The sequence below is a fragment of the Oreochromis aureus genome, linkage group 22, assembly GCF_013358895.1.
Source record: "Oreochromis aureus strain Israel breed Guangdong linkage group 22, ZZ_aureus, whole genome shotgun sequence".
Taxonomy (NCBI): domain Eukaryota; kingdom Metazoa; phylum Chordata; class Actinopteri; order Cichliformes; family Cichlidae; genus Oreochromis; species Oreochromis aureus.
The window spans coordinates 29,511,169-29,530,848 of NC_052962.1; the positions used below are offsets into that span (position 1 = coordinate 29,511,169).

Consider the following 19,680-nt stretch of genomic DNA (forward strand, 5'->3'; position numbering starts at 1 on the left):
CATATTTTTATCTAAAAACAAAGCTGACACTTGTGAGACTTCATCAGAGGTGTGAGCATCACAGCAGATGCCTTTGTGTCAAAGTAACTGAGGAGAAAACAGAAAAACATGAAGGAGATTTTCCTGGCTTGGCTTTTTAGAGCAGATAAAATATTACTTAAAAATATTCAGCAGTTGTTAAAAAATGGAAGAAAATCATGAAACAACATATGAACATTACCTGATGCTGCTGAGAGCAAATTTACAGATGTTTTGTTGGAGACCCAGCTAAATGTTTTGCAATTTGGCATAGTTTGCAAAAGTTTTCTTCATACTGAACAGCAGAAATTAGGCTTTCTTGTCAGAGGTCATTTTTGGAAAAAAAACAAAAACAAAACAGCAGCCTACAGCGCTGTAAACAAAGACTGGTGTGCAATAAGCAAGTGAATAATGCAGAAAACAGAGATTTGAGATGGGAAACTGTTCTTGAAGTACACTGAGAGAGAGAGAGGGAGAGGGCTGTGCAGGAAGTGTCATTTTATTGTGGTGAAAACAATAAAATCACAAAACAGCCAAAGTAAGAAGCGTAGTTTTCATCCTCTTTTGCTGCTGGTTCAGTGAATTCTGGTTGGAGAGTGACGAAACCTACAGCTTCAGAATCTGTGAGATGTCGGTTTCCAGCACCCAACAGGATGTATATGTACGTGTCGTTGGGTGAACGGAGGGATGTGTTTGTGTCTGTGTTCACATCTTTGTGGAGAATCTGTTTACTTGCTCTCATTTGCTGTTTTAGCTGTTTGGTGGTTGTTGAAATGGTTTTGTGAGCTTTAACCTGAGATTCTAGGGTTTCTGGCAAAATACATTTATATTTAAAAAACGATTCAGGATTTAATGAATTGATATCACGTTATTTACGCTAAAATTGATTTTAATGGGAAAATTGATTTTTTAAACCCACCCTTAGGCACACCCCCTAGGGTTGTTGAGAATGACTTCCAGACAGATGGACAAACCGATGGTGACTAATCAACCGGACAAAGAACACGACCATAGTGATAGATGTAGCTATACCAAGTGATAGCAACATCAGGTAAAAGGAGCACAAGAGCTCAAGAAGTACCAAGGGCTGAGAGAAGAGCTTGAACTGTGTTTCTCTGTCCAGAAGAGCACAGTCCTAGGAGTCTCTCCCAGGTCTCTGGTAGAGGACCTGAGCTTGAATGATAAAAGACCGCCTGCAGGGTGAGAGGGGATTTTAAAAAAATAAAATAAAAAAAAATTAAAGCTGTAAACAGCGATGAGAGGGCCCCTGCACTACCAGACGCGCTGTGGTCATTCTGTGCTGTGGTCCACTTGAGTTGCAGCTTGGGTGTGCTGTGGGTCAGCAGAGTGAACACCTCTTATGCCCACTAAGTGGTGATGGAGAACACCCACTAACTGTGTGCCCTGATTTATATCATGCCTCAAACCACCAGCTGAGCCAATTTTACACAGGTATCTGTACTGCTGCTTAAGAATGCCTGGTCTTTTGCCACCTCTGCATTTGCCAATGTTATGGGAATGTTCCCGACTAGCGGAGAGTGCAAAGGAACATTAGCAACATAGCTTGCTAACCTATTAATCTCTTTTAGTAGTACAACCTTATGCTCCAGCTTAACACAACAAAAAGGAAGGGGGCACCATCTTGTGGCAGTATTATGCAATTGTGCTTTAATTCACAAAGAGGCAGACAATTTCTTCGTCTATGGCATTATGTCAAAAACAGCACGTTAAACAGTTTAATACCACTTCTTAGGGGAGAAAGTAATAGTGGGTCAATGTAGTGTCCAGTCTGGCCTCAGTCTAACATAAAAAGAAGAAGAGAGCAAACTTTTCTTTTCTACAGACTGTGATCATGACCTCTTGTCAATTATATTGAAAGAGTTGAAGCCAGTGAAATAATAAACACAACTATGTTGCTAAACTAATGTATTTTAATAAAGATGTCATTTAATGTCCCTTCTCTGAACAGCAGCGTATACACCCACAGTAAATGAACAATGATGAGCCTGATTCCCTGAATGTGTGTTTTTCTTACTCATGCAAATAATTCTGTCATCATCCACTTTAGTTATCTTCTGTGGGCTTTCAGGTCCTTTGGTGTTGCTGAACTGACAAGTTCATTCAACTTATCAGGCATGCTTTAGCTGCTCCTTGTGTACCTTGCTTCCCTGAGTACTAATATCATCTCTCCTTGTTTTCCCAGTGTGGATCCCTCCTTTGGCCACAAGAAGTGGATCCCTGTTCATCATTACCTCACCTGCTGCTGCAAGAGCTAGTTGCTTTTCTTGGGGTGGCTGTGACTCAGGAGGTAGAGCAGCTCACCTAGTAACTGGAAGGTTGGTGGGTTGATCCCTGTCTGCAAGCCAAATATATTTGGGCATGATACTAATTCCAGTGCATCCATCAGAGTGTGAATGTTAGAAAGCGCTTACATAGAAACAGTATGAAAAAAGCCTGTGCCTCCCCTAGACCTGAAAATCACCATTTGTTCTCATTGCTGTTACCTTTAATCATTTTGTTAAATTACAACAACTTTAGAAACTAATCATGGTCAACATACAACATCCACATCTAATGTGAATAGCAGAATCATCAAGTGAGGATTGATTTCTTTTTTGTGGATTATCTTTTAAGTATATTTGTTTTTTTCCCTTATTTTTAACAGGCTTTAGGTGCATAAATGTAAACAGTCATTGTGCAGCATAAAAGAGGAACTTAGTGGCCAAAATACAACTGCAAAACTGTTCACTATCTATGGAGCATGACTCAGCTTTTTCTTAACTTTTCAAACTGTATCAGTGTTTGTGAACAATGACCTGTATATACCTTTAGCATTGTTGGTGGCTTTCCAGATGTACACACACAGTCAAGACAAGCTGGATAGTCACTCTCCTCTTTAGTCCAAAGGATGTGGAGTTCATGTTTTCCAAAAATAACTTTAGATCTCAATTTGTCTGATTATAGAACAGTTTTCCACTTTGCCTCAGTCAACTTTAAATGGCTTTGACCCAAAGAAGATGGTGGTGTTTCTGGTTTCTGGATTATGGTGCCATCATCATGGCATCATCTTTACATGACAGAGCTTTGACCTGCATTTGTGGATAGCACAGTTAGCTGTTTTTGCATACAGTGATTTCTGGAAGGGTTCCTGAGTCCATACATGGATTTTCAGGTTTGCCACTTGTGGACAGAGTTTGCTCAAGATTGTCTGAATCTTTTGATTTATGTACTGTAGATAAGATATTGAAAATCTTCTCAATTTTGCATTGAGGAACTCTGAAATTGTTCAATTTGTAGACGGGTCATTAATGTGACATGGCGATTTCACTGTCCTACCAGATAAAATGAAGCTTATACGTAAGTTCAGTAAGGAAGATCTGTAGTCACATCGATCTGCTTCCTGGATGTTTTGGATGCTTTGCATCACTTTCACTTTCCCATGCGGTCAAGCTCACATCACAGGTCTAGTCCAATCATCTTTCTGGCTACCTTCTTCGGGCCAATCAGCCTCCACTTGGCATGCTTTAAATCTCACTGCTCATCTGTCACTCTCCCTTGCAGACGCCTCCCTGCAACCCACCTCCTCCTCTCTCATGTTACTCAGGCTCCATCCAAATGGTTCAAAATTTATGTTTTACTTGGACATGTTAAAAAAAGACTTTATTTTTTAAAACTTTGTGCCAAATACTTGGCCCTATGTGAAAAATTCAGCCTTTGTCTCGTCAGTTCATTTTGTCCAGTCTCTTATTGTCAACTTGTGAACTCTGACTTTAACTGAGACCAGACAGGCCGGGATTTCTTTAGATCTTGTTCTGGCTTCTTTTGTGAGCTGCTGCATGAATCGTTGATGTCTTCTTGGAGTAATTTTGGTAAGTTGGCCCCTAATGGAAAGATTCCCCACTGTTTTCTTCATTTGTGTATAATGACTCTCACTGTGGTCACTGGAGTCCCAAAGCCTAAGAAATGGCTTTGTAACCCTTTCCAGACTGAGAGATGTCAATGACTTTAAGTGATTTCTTGATTCAACAGGTCTGACAGCAATCAGTAACCACATTATTTTCAAATATTGAAAACACAATGACAAGAAGTCAACAGACTGGAGGTCTTTATTTCCATCAAGCACAATTGTTTTTCCTGGATCAGTGTCATTCAAACTTTTCCAGGAAATAGTTTTTGCAAAAGCTTTAAAAAATAGAAAAAAACAAAATAAATGGTTGGAAACTGTTTCACAGAAAGTACGAGAACAGCGGCTCATAATAATAATGTCAATGAAGACAAAAGATATAAGATACGAAATATTATTCAAGTATATATCTGGCATGTAACTGGTGACCTGTTGAGGGCCCTCCCCCCTCCATCTCCCCCCACCAACATTTAATTGATTAAGCAGGTAAAGCAATTAGAAGGATATTTTTCATGTTTTATTATTCAACTCTTCTCTTTAAGTTTTTCCTTGAAGTTTCTTTTAAGTGTTTGTAACATCAGAGTTGGAAAGTATCATTTCACTATCTCTACCCTGTACTTAGATTGTTTTGTACGCTGAACTTGATGTAAACCGAATACAAACTGTCCAGTTAAGTTATTTCTTTGAGGTATAGTGCACCATTTATCAAACCAACACTTCAGGCCAGGGCGCCACCTTTACCTCCGTCCTGTCACAGACTTCTCCATCAGGATTTTCCTCATACCAGTTGCTGGTATGAGGAACCAGTTGTCTGGTTCTTTGTTGTTCCAGTAAATCACCCTAAGAGATAAAAACAAACAAACAATAATTGCTTCAGTAAAAACTGGTATTTTTAATTGTGGGAATAAAAAACTATTTTAACAACAGTGAAACTTATTTATCAGTGATGAGCTGTTCACCCACAACCATGCACCCTCTTTGGTAGTTAAGTGTTCTTTTCTAAACACTAATATAGACTTAAATGTCACCTCAGCTGGTACAATCCAACTTTTATTATGCACAAATAGTGGTTAGCATTGCTGCCTCACAGCAAGAAGGTCCCAAGTTCAATTCCACCATTTGTACTTTACAGTACTAATGTACAGTACTTTACAATTTCACAGATAGTGTCAGAAGTTCATGTTGCAGATAGAGACCATTGTGCATTAATGCATTCATCCGAACAAATGAAAAACTCATAGTGGTAGAATATCACTTTTATCCAGATCAGTAGATGTTTAAAGTGTGGAGACTGATTAATGCTGTTTGTATAATATGCTGCAGGGGTGCAGGGAAAGGTAGGACTGACTCCCCAGGAGGGGCAATTGCAAGCCTTGAATGAAAAGGTGTTTTTGTTTTTTAGTTTTTTTGCATTTTTAAAAATGTCTTGTAATACGTGTCATAATTGAGACAAATGATGCAAAATGGTTATATCCACCCTGCACTTGGACTCACAGTCACCTACACAGAAAAACTGCATTAGCAACGTTCTGTCAAAAGAAATGTGCACAGACACAATGAACAGGTTAGGAATGATTTAGCTATAAGCAGAGTCAGTGTTAGATATGACACAATCAAAATAACTCAGCACAGCTTAACACCATCAAATCCTTTAATTTCAAAAAGAGCCAGAGAGAGTGAAGCAGCAGCATCAGCAGGTCTGCCTCCAAATGATGTGACTCAAACTGAGATCATGTAGCAGCAACCAAAAGTTATTCCCAGCGATCACTCATTCACCTGTAAGCTTATCAACACTAACACCAAATGACATTAAGCTTTATTGTATGTTGACCCAGTGGTTCTTAACGGGTGTGCCATGAGGTAAGCAAGACATTTTGAGGAAGTAGGTGTTCTTCAGGGAGATGAAACAGCATTTTAAAATACCACAATGACAGTGGTTGTTAAATAAAAAAAGAAAAATGTAGGGAGTCACATATATTGTGAATAACAATTTTTGTTGCTAGTTTGAATTAAACGTGAGCTGCAAACCAACACTCTTGCCAATGTTTTCATGTCTTGTGTGTGTGTGAATTGTCTTGTGTATTGACTTTCATGTATCTTTCATGTCAGATGTGATTTTGTATTTTATGAGCGTGAAATCGTCTCTTCACAGACTTCCTGTGGCTGCAATAAAGTGCTGAAGTCAGAAGATGGCCAGTGCATTTGTGAGCTAACAGCACAGATAAATTCTGTTTCTTTGGTAATTTAAAGCAGATCAGAAATTTTATTGCTTTTAAATAAAGTTTATGAATAAAGTGTACAAACTCACAGAAGTAGAACGTCAAAAAGACAGCAGTTGCCAGGAGAACACAGACAACCACCACCACCCCTATTTTTGTGGTGACCTTTGACCCTCTGTTTACTTGTTCATGTTGAGGTTCAAAAACTTCATCTGTTGAATATTTAGAGGAGACAGAGGGTGGATTAATTAAATAACACAACATAGTGTAGCTGTGTACAGGTAAAAGGACTGTAATATTTATTAGTAATGATCCAGTGTTTATGAGTTATAGCATTCACAGGTTGGAGGACCACAGCTGCAAAGAAACACTGACATGCTAAATAAGGGATTACCACACGTCAAATACATCACAAGCCCCAATCGTTCCTCTTTTTATCATTTTCTAAGTCACTTTAAACTTACAATTAAATGTCTGTCTTGGCATTTTCTCCTATCAATAAAACTTAACAAAGTCTGAATGCTTAAATTTTGCAAATGTGCAGAGTAAATATCATCATCTATAGACTTGCAGCTTGATGACAGATTTTAAGATATGTGCTGATGATCCTGTTTTTATTCCAGAATAAACATATTATGTTCAAATAGCTTTTATACAGAACAAAAGAAAAGTCGTCTTTACCTTCCCCCACATTGCCACTGTCTGAATGGCTCATCGTTTCAGGTTTAAAGATCCTGAGTTCAGAATTAGTCCAGCTGTCTCTGAATAATAGAAGTATTTTAATAAAGATTTATGTTTTACTGAAGCTTTTGACAACAGCAGAAAAACACAAGTATTTGGCGATATTTCTCCTGAAGCTATGTTTGCTCTTCTCTTTAGGCAGTTCAAAAGAAACACTGTACCTCATTTTCATGTTTCACAACTTTCTCATGAATCATGATAACGGGGAGGAGACTTCATCCACAGTCTACTTCCTCATATTTGAATAACACTTTTTCACAAAATCCATTTTTATACATTTCATGGAAACTACTGTTCTTTTGTAAATTAATAAAAATACCACAAGGACCACAGCCCTGCAGGCGCTGCAATCTTCTCCAGAGTTTAATTGCAGGACTCACAACCTTCCTCTCTCTTCCCCTTCATAACACAGTCTTCCCAGTTGTTCAGCACCAAGAGCTCAGACAGAAAACTGACATCACCAGGAATTAGGCATGGAGAGCTGCTAAATTCAAAATATGACCTCACAGTGGAAAAGGAACAAAAAGGAAAAGTAGCCTTCAAAATAAAACAGGAAAAACCCAAAAGACGAAAACCATGTAATCATTTTCCAGAGAGGACTCTCTTTTAACTTGTGGATTTTACATTTTAATTAACTATACATGCATGCATGGTTGATAACCCACTATCTTCTTCAGGCCATCTTCTACCTTTACTAGTCTTGTGGTCTCAGCGAAAGCTCAAGAGAGACAGAGTATTCTGAAGTCTTGTCTCTCCTCTTTCACTACCAGCTGTCAATCTCACTCACACTGCATCCTGTAGTCATGTAGTCACAACTGCTCTTCAAAGTTTTCTTTTTACCATTACATTATTGTCTGCTTATGACAACAATGAACTTGGGTGACATCCCATTTTCATCTGAAAGGTGTTTTATTGAGTTCAGGTCAAGACTCTGTGCAGACAGTCAAGTTCTTCCACACCAAACTCACTATAAATGTCTATATGGACCTTGCTTTGTGCACTGGTGCGCAGTCATGTTGGAACAGGAAGGGGCCAGTCACAAACTCTTCCCACAAAGAGCTGAAGTGTTGAGAGTTCCTTTCACTAGAACTAAGGGCCCGAGCCCAGCTCCTGAAAAACAACCCCATTAATGTACAAACTGTAGCTGCTGTCTCTGTCCTCTAGATGGAGCTTTAATAACTGAATCAAGACCATCTGCTGGATTAAAATAGGAGGCTCGAGGCGGAGATGAGGTGCAGACCAAACAGGCTTTTATTCACCAACATTAGCAGAAAGCAAAACATAAGAAAAAATAAAACAATACAGCACAGTGATGTAGCAGGGAAGTTATCCAAAGCGTAAGTCAACATCTGAATGTCTCAAAAATAAAATAACATGTAAGTTGCTTTGGCACTTTGCTAATGTGGCTGAATTAAAAGAACTCTGCAGAGAAGAATAGATCAAAGTTCCTCCAGTGATGATAAAATATAATTTGAGTACACCATAAGGGGTAATCTGATTATTTGTGTAATCTGATTTCACCTTTAAAAGTAATCTGATTACTTAAACTTGTCGAGGAGATTCATGCCAACACACGTTTCCCACATTAACCTGCTCTGCGGTTTATCCTCTGTGCTGGACAGGCTGGTTATTCTACAACAGGTTATTGCAGATGTGCATTGCTGCCATCTACTCTTCATTTTTACTTAGCTCAGTTTGCATTAGTAATGATGCTTACACATACATTCAGTAAGGAAGCTCTGTATTCACTCATCTGCCTGCCTTCCTGGGTGCTTTTGTGCTGTTAGTCTATTCTTTACATCACTTCCACTTTCCCATGTTGTAACTTAATTCTGTCATCTTCACTCTGATCCACTCGTTTTATTACCCACCGTAAGCCTGCCTTCATCTCATCTCCAAGTTATCCTGGCCAAAATGATTTCCTCATCCAAGTATTAACCTGCTTCATCTCTGCCACCACCAGCATCTAGACTCCAAAGGGCCCTTGCCTACTTCCTGCCACTGTTAGGCTCTACTCTGCTATGCAGCTCCATCTGAATAGTTTATTGCTCAAACTCAGTACTTCAATAAATCATGTTCAATTCCTTAAAATGGGCTTTATTGAAATGTCTGCTGTTCTCATTTTGTCATCTTTTAGTGTTATTATAAATGTAGATTGGGTAACGGTAACTGTGTAGGAAACTGCACTGTTGCATGATGCATGCAACCAAAATAAAGTCGTTTGTAAAGATGAGCCCGGAGTGTGCAATGGCAAGTTTGGTGTGAAATGGTCAGGTCCATCTATAAGGGCAAGGAGTGTTTCATGTATGTAAATAAGCCATCCCCTTTATTTCATTACAGTGTTCAGATTGTTAAAATATTATTTTCTTTAATTGTCACAAAATAATGTGTGCCCCAGTCTCCAGTAAAATGTAGTACTGGAAGAATGGTTATTCCTCCGTTCTACCACAAGAGGGAGTATGCCCTGAAATGAGCAGTCTACAAGGGCTAAACACAGTGGGCCACTCATTGTAATGTAGTGGGCCTAGCAAGAGTTAAGAGACTGGTTACAAAACGTGTAATATAGTATTATGTATGGTAATCCTCATTATGTTTGTAATCATCTTTTAATCTTGATTTCATTTATTCTACTGTAAGATGTATTTGTTGAGGTTGAAACATTTCAGTCCACTGTGACGATGGACTGTGTCTGTATATTTGCAGATTGTACACCAAAGGCTGACACATTAAGCCATAAAGGTTTTATTTAAGTGTGCAACACTTCTCCTCCCCTTGTATGGTTGACAGCTGTGTGGTGCAGCCTTATAAGTGGTTGTCAGTGGTGGAGAACTCATGCATTTCTCTAGATAAGGCAGGTATTTGACCATAATACACAGTGCCCAGCTTTGTGAAAAACCAACACAGCATATCAGCACAAAGACCTCATACCAACTGTTATTCCAGTAGTGGATGGTTAGTGATTTGAAGTTGTTTTCCAGCCATAAGACCTGGGCACCTTAAACCATGAACTTCTCTGTATACTAAAGTATTCAAGAGTCAAATGTAACGCAGAGAGAACAATGATCCCAGGCACAGCAGCAAATCTGCAAAACAAGGAAAAGGAAAATAATCAACATGTTGCAATGGCCCAGTCAAACTCCACACTTCAGTTTGTGCTACTGTGGTGAGAGATTAGTGAGCAGAGTGAGATTGATCGTCAGACTACTGCTTCTACTACTGCTAATATACTAATACGACTAATAATAATGAGAAGTTATTGCTTCTAAAGGTGATAATCTTTGCTGCTAATCTTCTAATCTGTTAATCTGGAACAGTATAATTTGACATATTCAAGTCATCAGCACTTTTTTACTTCCAGATGTTGGTTTTTTTTTGTTATTTTCTGAAAGAGTGTGAATTAGGGTGACCATATTTTGATTTCCAAAAAAGAGGACACTTAGCTCAGTCATGAAGAACTTGCTTAAAGAAACAAATTTAACATATTTAAACGATGCCTTCTCTGTGCGGTTAATGAATTATGAAATAAAATATGTCATATAGGCTTTTACAAGTCAACAAGTGCAAAAAAAAAATAACTTAAAAACCTCTGGAATTAAATAATGGTACAGAAATAATGCCTCATCTGCATAAGAAAAATTACCAGTACTGGGTCGGTATGAGGGCTGGACTGGGACAAAATATCGGCCTTTGAATGAAAACAAACACTGCTGTCACAGTGATGTACACTGTCTTGTTGGTATATGTATGATTTCTATACATTTTACATCAGATGAAAACTGTCATGGTCCTGAGTCTGTCTACTCAGTGTTTTGTGTTTCTTTATATTATTTCCTGTGCTTGTTTATCCTGTTATATCTTTGGTTGAGGTTTGCCGTTTGTTAAGGTTTTGTTCTGTGCCTGCCTGCTCCCACTTCTGTGTTCCCTCCATCTGTCTATGGTGTCACTGTGTCCGCTCGTGAGTCTGCCTGTCAAGTTCAGTGTCCTGTCTGGTTCTCTGTGTCTGTGTGTTTCCTGTTTTATTCTGAAAGTTCATGTCTCATGTCGGTGTGTTCAGTTTTACCTCTCCCCTGTCTCGTTAGCCTCATTCCTCCCAGCTGTGTCTCCCTCCTGTTGCCCATTCCCTGATTACTCCCCTGTGTATTTAAGCCCTGTGTTTTCCTGTGCTCTCTGTCGTGTCGTCTGTTTAATTCCATGTCAGTCTGCATTATTCTATGTTACCCGGTATTCATTCTGCGGCTCTCTGCCATCTCTCTTTGTGCATTTTGCTCCTCCTCCCGTGAGTGTCTGGTTTAAGTTTTCTTCTTTAGTTTTCCCAGTTTAGGTTTGTTTACTCCCCGCTCTGCTCTTCCTGTTTTTGTCACCTTATCACCGCTGTAAATAAACACTCACTCGCACCCCAGCCAGTACCTGCATTTTGGATCCTTTTCCAATACTCCACACGACTGCTCCTCAGTCGTGACAAAAACTTTGGTTGTAAGATTCAGGAAATTATTTATTAAAAATGAGACATTTTAAATGAGAATAAGAAAGAAAAGTATTTTTTTTTGCCCCCCTTTCCCTGTTAATGCCCTACCTGGCCCCCTGGCAAAGCTTTCCTAGACTCACCCCTGCACAGTTACCAGCTGTCAGCCACTTAGAAAAGGATCCTGGTGTTTTTTGTCTCTCAGAAACAGTTCATAACTTCCCTTCAACTCATTCACCTAAAAGGTAAACCTGTTTCTCCATCACCTGTTCATCTGTATCTGAATATGATTTTCCAGAGTCTAAAGCCAATGAGAAGATTTTTGTTACCACAACCTCTTGTTTCAGTACACCTGTAGTCTTGATTTTTTTCACATATGAGCAGGCTTTGGTAGCATGCAGGTTAAGAATATGTGCATATAACCAGAGAACAAAGTAACTTTTTTAATCCTAAAATCATTGGCTATTGACCTGAATGCGTAGTGCTACCACTTCTAAAGTTTTTATAATAAAACTGTATAGGTAAATGAATAATTGAATATAATTTGTATATATGCTAATATTAAAATTTAATAAAGTTAATGTTAAAAATAAGACGCTAGCCAGGCATTCTTCTTCCACTGACGGCTGCGGGTGTGTTGCGTGAGATTCATGAATAAGAATGTTTGAGTCACTGTTTAATTATGATTTTTAACTTAGCTTACAAATAAAATAACATAATAAATGACAATAAAATAATATTAATTACGGCAAAAATCATGTGCTAAAAACACATTCATGAGTGGTTGTGCTATCCATCCAATTAATGAATTTGGTCACAGCTTTTATTAACCTTAATAAATCAAATTTTGACTTAGAGCAACAGTAGAGTGCTAGAACCAAGGATTTGATGCTGATTGTCATAGCAAAGCAGGTGATAGTGTAGCTCACTGGCCTTTGTTAACAGCTGATTTTCTGTTACTAATTATTTCTCTTTTAATTAAAATGCTGGACAAATTTGTCCTGAAGCCTGAATTTTAAAATGAAAGGATTTCATATGATGCAGATGAATTAGAAAGTCATAAGTCAAAAGTTTTTCTTCACAATTTTATAATAAACATTTTGATTGCTAATTAATTTACGGTAGATCAGACACTTATTTAATTAACGCTACATGAATAAAATTACAAACTCACAGATATATATATATATATGCTAGCCTTAACATTTAATAAAGTTAATGTGTTAAAAAATGAGAAGCTAGCCAGGCATTCTTCTTAAATCGACGGCTACGGGTGTGTTGCCCAAGATTCATGAAGAAGAATGTCTGAGTCACAGTTTGATTATGATTTTTTAATTTGGCGTACAAATAAAAATAATAACATATTAATTATGACAAAAATCACGAGCTAAAAAGCAGCATAGTTCCCCCACAGAGTAAAACACATTCATAAGTGGTTGTGCTATCCATCCAATTTATGATTTAGGTCACAACTCAAAAGTTTTTCCTTCACAATTTTACAGTAAATATTCTGATATTTAATAAATTTATGGTAAATCAGACACTTATTTAAGTAAAGCTACATGAATAAAATTACAAACTCACAGAGATAAGTTACCACGAGAGCCGATACCAGGAGAACACAGACAACCAGCACGGCCACTCTGAGCTTTAATGCATTGTTTGATTTTGCATGTTGAGAGTGAAGAGCTTCACCTGATTTAGAGGAGACAGAAAGTGAACAAACAAGTACATAAACATTTAATAAATAGTTCTAACTCTAGTGCATCTGAGGACAGATGTAAAGATATGTGTTTGTCTTGTTTAAAATGAAAGAAAAAATTAAAACAGGTAAGAATCACAGCTGGATTAGACCAACGAGAAACATGACAAAGTGCATATTACATAACAATAAGGCTGACTTCTTCAAATGACCTTTTTAATATATTTATATTTTAAAATTCTAAGTAAAAGGTTAAGATATTTCAATTAAAAGAGTATTGTTTCATTTCATTACATGTTACGTTCTATGACAGTGTTGTTCACAAAAATGTATAAAAAGTTTTTCTCCTCCCTGTTGATTTACCACCACATTACTGTTCTTACCTTCTATGTATTTCTGTGGACGGCTCATCATACTGAGGCTTCAGCTGACTTCAGAGTTAGTCCAACTGTGTCTTATTATTTTAATCAATTCCTTCAATATTTGCTGAAAATTCTGCATCAAGATTCACCTCTGCGACCCTCACCTCAGGCTTTTCAAAGAAAAATGAAGCACAACACCTTTCACAGCTCTGTTAAAAAAAAAACTTCCTGATGACTTTAAAGGATGGGGAGGAGGGTCTATCTACAGCGCAGCTCATCTATTTCAAGACAAAATCAAAGAGATACTAGAGCAGAAAAAATATTACCACCAGAGAAGCTTCTCAAACAGCAGTTAAAAAAACAAACCTGTTCAACACAAATGTTTGAAAACTCATTTCAAACATTTGCTTAGCTCCATGCATGACAAATTCTATTATTAACATATCAATAATTTCCATCTTTTATGGAAAATGTGAAATGTTTCTATAAAAACAGAAAAAAAGACAAAACAAAGCTGTTGGTCAGTCCTAACTAACTCTCTACAATCACTGTTTGTTCTCATCATTTTTGTTACCTGTGATCTCATCATTAATCATGCTAATTAATTTCATTTCAGCTGAAAATATATAAAGTGGAACAGGAGAGTAGTTACTGTATGTTTAACAATAAGAGTACATTTTATGGCTGTTTTTGAAAACATGTTTCTGTCTTGCTTAGCATTTGCTAAATATCTAATATATTCCTAACACAGTGTATCTTTGTGCAGCTACAAGAATGTCAAATGTTTTTGTCAATTACAGTTTCTCTCACTGTTTTCTCACAGCAGTGTCTCACAACGCCGAATGCGAGAAGAAGAGCCACAGGAAACAAGACATTTGTAGTGACTACACATTAAAATATCACCTATAATTGATAACAGTTGGTTCCTTCTTTTCTTCTAACTTTTTTCTTTCTTGGTTTAAGTGTTATTATATACACTGATATGCGTCTCAAGTTTTATGCACAGATATTGTTTTATTCCTGCTTTGATTTAGCACCACACTGATATATCAGACCTTATATGTAGCTCTGGGGATGGTTCATCATCTTTTTGTGGTATTTATAGCTATTTCATAAAACTTCATGAAAGACAGATGAGCATTAAGACTCACTTTAAATGTTTCCCAGCTCGTCTCTTTAGGATTTTCAGAAAAACATTTGTAAATTATTTTGTTCACTGTTTTCTAGTGAAAGAATTTCCCGTTAGACTTTATAAAGTGGGGATTAGACATTATCTGCACCCCGTGCTTTAAACTTTAAAACTATGAAACCTTTTACACTAGCAGTCAAACGTTTGAACACATTTTCTCATTTAATGGTGTTTTCTTTATTTTTATGATTATTTACATTGTAGATTCTCACTGAAAGCATCAAAACTATGAATGAACACATGGAATTATGTAGTAAACAAAGTGCAAAGTAACTCAAAATGTTTTATATTTTAGATTCTTCAATATAGCCACCCTTTGATTACTGCTTTGCACACTCTTGGTGGAGTCACTGGAAAACAGTCTTGAAGGAGTTCCCAGAGATGCTGAACACCTGTTGGCCCTTTTGCCTTCACTCTGCGGTCCATCTCATCCCAAATCATCTCAGTTGGGTTTAGGTCAGGTGACTGTGGAGGCCAGGCCATCTGGTCCAGTACTCCATCACCCTCCTTTTTGGTCAAATAGCCCTTACACAGCCTGGACATGTGTTTGGGGTCATTGTCCTTTTGAAAAACTAAATGATGGTCCAACTAAACGCAAACCAGGTGGGACTGCATGTTGCTGCAGGATGGTGTGGTACCCATGCTGGTTCAGTGTGTCTTCAGTTTTGAATAAAATACCCAAAAGTGTCACCAGCAATGTACCCCCACACCATCACACCATGCATGTAAAGACCATCCGTTCATCTTTTCTGCGCTGCACAAAGACTCGGCGGGTGGAACCAAAGATCTCAAATTCCTACTCAGACCAAAGCACAGATTCCACTGGTCTAATGTCCATTCTTTGTGTTTCTTGACCCACACAAATCTCTTCTATTTGTTGCTTTTTCTTAGTCGTAGTTTCTTAGCAGCTGTTTGACCATAAAGGCCTGATTCACACAGTCTGCTCTAAACAGTTGATGTGGAGATGTGTCTGCTACTGGAACTCTGTGTGGCATTTATCAGGGCTCTAATCTGAGGTGTTGCTAACTTGGGATTGGTGACTCAGATGAATTTGTCCTCAGCAGCAGAGATGACTCTTGGTCTTCCTTTCCTGGGTCGGCCCTCATGTGAGATGGTTTCATTGTAGCGCTTGATGGTTTTTGTGACTGCACTTGGGGACACATTCAAAGTTTTAGCAATTTTCCGGACTAACTGACCTTCAGTTCATAAAGTAATGATGAACTGTTGTTTCTCTTTACATAGCTGATTGGTTCTTGCCATAATTTAAATTCTAACAGTTGTCAAATAGGGCTGTCAGCTGTGTACCAGTCTGACTTCTGCACAACACAACTGATGGTCCCGACCCCATTAAGAAGACAAAAAATTGCACAAATGAACCCGGACAAGGCACACCTGTGAAGTGAAAACCATTTCAAGTGACTACATCATGAGGCTCACTGAGAGAAGGCCTAGGGTTTGCAGCACTGTCAACAAAGCAAAGGGTGTCTACATTCAGGATTCTGAAATATGAACCATATTTAGAGTTCTGTAGCAAAGAGAAAAGTTGATAATTCTGTATATCGTGCTTCATATATTTGATGTCTTTCTATATTGTAGATACATACTAAAGTAGTAAAAATAAAGGAAAAAACATTAAATGAGAAGGCGTGTCCAAACTTTTGACTGCTGGTGTAGTTTCAGTATCATCAAGGTCACTTAAGTTTTGCTGGTCCAGCAGTAGTTGGTCTGATTTAATGCAGGAATCATTTCAGATCTTGATTTGCTTAAATAACTTGCTCATCTGTGCGGTTTATCTATTTATAGGGTTTTTATTATTGTGCATTTGTGTCTTAAAAACATTTTATAGATTTATATTTTTTATCATTTTAAACATACTACAGAATTAATTTCAAGAGACCCAAAGGTAAAAAAGTACCACGTTGTTTATTATAATTTCTCAAACTGCACATCTACAGCTCAAAGCAATATCCATTCATTTTCTGCAGTTGTTTTTTTTCTTGTTATTTTATTACACTTTTTTTGGATGTAAGCTTGATAGTTTGTTAGCTGTCAGGGTGAGCTGTGTGGTAAGACCCAAAACACAGGACTCAGAGATGGAATAATTAGGGCAGCTTCATTGGCTGTGGAAAAAAAAACCCAAACAACAAATAACAACAAAAATCAAAAAAACAAAAAACAATTTTTATTTATTTATCTTATTTATTTTTTTTAAGTGGCAGGTAATTTCAAATGGAATATTTCTATCAGCCCAACACACAAAATGTTTGTCACGCAGTGTGTTGCTAACTAAAGGTCGAGTTGCTGTATTTCACAATGAGAAAATAAAGAGCCAATTTCACTCAGATATCAAGAAAGATAAGAAAGACAGGACAGGAGAGGAAGACGAGAGGTTTGATTTAAAGGTAAGGATTGCTCAGCGGGGTTTGATAAAGTGCAGATTTAAAGCTTGTAAGTCCTCATGTGTTGAAATTGGATATTGGGTCTTTACATGTGACATTATGTTTTTTCAGATTATGAAACATGCTGCAAATCAGACTGAGGTAGACTAACTGTTATTTAAAGGTCTCATGAAAATCCTCTGCAGGTTAGTGCAGGATACACAGGTTAGTTTGCTGTACTATGACGGATTTAAAGTAACGAACAGTGTGCGAGTTGTACAGTGGCTATGGTTTCATTTTCAGAGTTAATCTCTACTACGCTTGATGTAACCTAACATGAATTTTTGCTGTTGATGCTGAGATTTATTGACTGAATTTCATCTTCCTACCAACTTTATACAGCCTAGAAAATAAGACAGCATAAACAGTGTAGTGTCAGTGTAGAGGATTGAAATCAGCCAGGACAACTCATGACACATCTGCTTACAATTTGTCGAATTCTGTTGTGTACATCCACAAAGAGCAGCTGATCACAGCCTGTACACCAAGGAAACCTACTGGAGCTCTCACTAGAAATTGTTATTTGTGATTCTTTTACCCACTCCGAGCCATTACAACTAATTTTAGGGTTCCCCCACTTGCTGAGACTGTACACATTTTCCTGTTTAGAGGCAAAAACACCATCTACAATGTAGGCAATAGAAAATAAATATAGTCTTTATTTTCCTTCTTTTCCTTTAGATTCAAGCTGAGTATAATTAGAATAAATGAAGGTTAGACTAAAGTTTGCATTCCTTTCTACTGATATTATGTTTTTATTTTTGGACAAAAATAGAAACGTCCTCCAAAGAGCTAATTTTTACTTTGAGTACATTTTAGAGCTTGTAATTTTCCTTGAGTAAAGAAATTGAATCATTACTTCAACTTTTACTGGAGTATTTAACAGCAGTATTTGTACTTTTACTTAAGTACAGAATGTCTATACTTTTGCCAACTTTGCTTTTGTTACACAAAAACAACAAAAACTTTATTTCTGGTTGCTGTATGTAGTCTTGTAGATTGTCTTCACGTTTTGAAAGTTTTTTCATTTGTCACAGTTCAAACAGTCAGCCATAGTTCTTGTGTATAGTATTTTTAGTCTTACTGTAAACATTCCCCTCCTCCTTTAAATTATGGTAAGTCAGATAGCTGTGGAAACCATAGCTGCATTAACCAAACAGGAAACAACAACAAAGTTCACGGAAGAAACCACACGTTGAAGTGTTACACCCCCCTTTGCTTGTTTGTTTCTTCTTTGTTGAACTAAATATCAAATATACCAAATACACTGATATGTTAAAGGACTGAATGTGTACTATAATTCGGTCTTAATTTATGTGCAGATAGTATTGTTTTATCTTTGCATACCCATTTTAACCAGCAAAAATCAGTTTTGTTTTTCAGATTTGACTCTTTATCAGCACATGAAATGTTCTTACCCTCTGTGTAGCTCTGTGAACAGCTTTTCACGCCTTGGCATCAACATCCTGACCTCAGTTATTCCGGTGAACAGAAACAAGGGCTTGTCCGGAATGGCTTCACCTATGACACATGAAAAACATTGTGAATCTTCATGTTTTAATGACAGACAGTACCTCAAACGGCCCAATGAACCGAGGGGCTAGTTTCTTTGATTCAATTCATAGAGGTACGTACTTGTGTTAGAGCCAGACTTTCTGGCCAACTTGATAGGTGTCAGCTGGAACACGCTGACGATTTGCTAGACTTTTATTCTGTTCAGCTGACCTGAATAGAGTGCTCCGTGTGGTTCTACAAAAACTGTGACAGTGGCGCATGTTATGCTGCATGAAAGATACTGCTAGTATCCCTCCAGTGATGGACAGTGCAGGGGTAGGTTCCCCTAGGAAAGCCTCAAATGGAGAGACTCAAGTGGCTGCAGATGTCATTAAATTGCGAGTGTACTCCACCCATGCCAACTGGGAAACCCATGTGGACGTTTGATGAGGCCACACACCAAAGAACCGCCTACAGCTCCTGGTTGGCCCTCTCTGCTTGGCTGTTGGTCTGCAGATGAAACCCAGAAGACAAATTGACTTGGCTCACTATTTCCGTACAGAACTCCTTCCAAACAGACGAGATGCGAACTGGGACCCTGATCTGACATAATATCTTGAGGAATGCTGTGTAATCGAAAAACAAGGTCTCTTAACAGTGTAGCAGTCTCGAGAATGGTGGTCAACTTGGGTAAGGCAACAAAGTGTTTGTTTTAGAAAAACAATGATGGTTAGAATAGTGGTGTTACCTGATGGAGGTAAGCCAGTAACGAAATCCAAAGCTGTGAGACCTTGGCCTCTTGGGCATAGGAAGAGGTAGAAGAAGGCCAGCGGGACGGCGTCTTTTACTAGAGATGGCCACCAAAATAGACGTTTTGAAAATAGACGTTTTTCCGGGTGACAGACGAATCTGTCTGTGTGCACCTAGTGGATGACTAAAAACACGAGGAAGCAGGGGTTGTTGGGTATTCTGGCGTGTTGCATGTGTGACTGGCAGCTCGTGAGCTGCAACCGCAGTAAATAAAATGGCTCAAAACAACACTCTCTGGACCACACCACACCACAGTGGTGCCGAAACCCAGGAGGCGGCACGGTGGGTCCTTACCGGAGCCAGGGAAGGGAGGAGCTGCCCCAGATGCTGGCTGAAATGGC

General features: G+C 38.1%; 2 long non-coding RNA genes across 2 annotated transcripts; both read right to left on the minus strand.

Annotated features, from left to right (window-relative positions):
* Positions 1 to 4,658: 4,658 nt before the first annotated feature.
* Positions 4,659 to 7,014, minus strand: LOC120435868. The gene is made up of 3 exons (XR_005609981.1): positions 6,823 to 7,014; positions 6,231 to 6,353; positions 4,659 to 4,762 (listed from the first exon to the last, which is right to left on the minus strand). It is a non-coding gene; the product is annotated as an uncharacterized LOC120435868 (long non-coding RNA).
* Positions 7,015 to 9,723: 2,709 nt separating this feature from the next.
* LOC120435628 lies at positions 9,724 to 13,588 on the minus strand. Its single transcript, XR_005609794.1, has 3 exons — positions 13,430 to 13,588; positions 12,929 to 13,039; positions 9,724 to 9,965 (listed from the first exon to the last, which is right to left on the minus strand). It is a non-coding gene; the product is annotated as an uncharacterized LOC120435628 (long non-coding RNA).
* Positions 13,589 to 19,680: the final 6,092 nt, after the last annotated feature.